Here is a 1152-nt window from a genome sequence, read left to right as displayed (position 1 = left end):
AAAGAGAGAGAGAGAGAGAGAGAGAGAGAGAGAGAGAGAGAGGAGAGAGAGAGAGAGAGAGAGAGAGAGAGAGGAGAGAGAGAAAGAAAGAGAGAGCGAGGGGGGGGGGGGGGGAGATGCTAGGGTAGGGGTGCCATAACTAAATGGCCTGTTAAGCCCTTTGAGAGTGTCATTGTGATTAAGGACCTTGCATTGCCTTGACTTGACTTGGTGGACCCAGAGAGGAAGAGACGCGGCCATGGCCCTGTGTTAGTGGGAGTGAAGATATCCCACAGTCCTACAAGCAGCATGACAGCTGAGGAGTCTGAAGCACCCCCTGACTCACCTCACCGACACACACACAACACACACACACACACACACACACTGACTACTCAAACGCTTGTATCTCATAGGCAGCAGGCATAAACCGTAGGCCTACAGGCTGATCTGATAGCTGTCATCCCATGCTGTATTTCAAGGTCATTGTTGATTCTGTATAGCAATGCGCACTCAAACACAAACTCATGAACACACATCCACCACGAAATGCTGATACTTGATACTAGATTCAACTTTTAGCTTTTTAGTGGTTTCCTCATTTGTTTTCGTTTGTATGTCAACTGTAAGATGCGTGTCATTACATTTTAATCGTAATAATTGCGATGCACTATAATGCTGGGCGACATGCATCGGCCTGTGGTCGGTTGGCACTCCCTAGCGGATAGAGTTGGTATTACCCAAAACCATTGTCGCCCTCCTATTGTCTCCGTAGGACTTCTTATTCTACTGTTAATATTGCTTCATTATCGGCCTATTTCTACGATGACTAAAAAACGACATCATGGGTGTGTGTGTGTGTGTGTGTGTGTGTGTGTGTGTGTGTGTGTGTGTGTGTGTGTGTGTGTGTGTGTGTGTGTGTGTGTGTGTGTGTGTGTGTGTGTGTGTGTGTGTGTGATGGAGGGGGGGGGGTCTACGTGAGATATTGGCTCAATTCAGGGACGCAGAGCAATTCAAAACGTTTGTTATAACAATTCACCAAAACTGTGGTCTAGGAATTCCTAAATATTTTAGGAGAACACGAAGTATTATTCATTCGCGATGGAGGAAGGGGCACAAAGGCAGTTATTGTTGACTGCAGATGCCCGTCAGTGGTGCAATCACCCTCTAAAG

Source organism: Micromesistius poutassou, assembly GCF_964030765.1.
Source record: "Micromesistius poutassou genome assembly, chromosome: 9".
Lineage (NCBI taxonomy): Eukaryota > Metazoa > Chordata > Actinopteri > Gadiformes > Gadidae > Micromesistius > Micromesistius poutassou.
The sequence above is the reverse complement of the archived record's forward strand: the minus strand, read 5'-3'. Positions refer to the sequence as shown.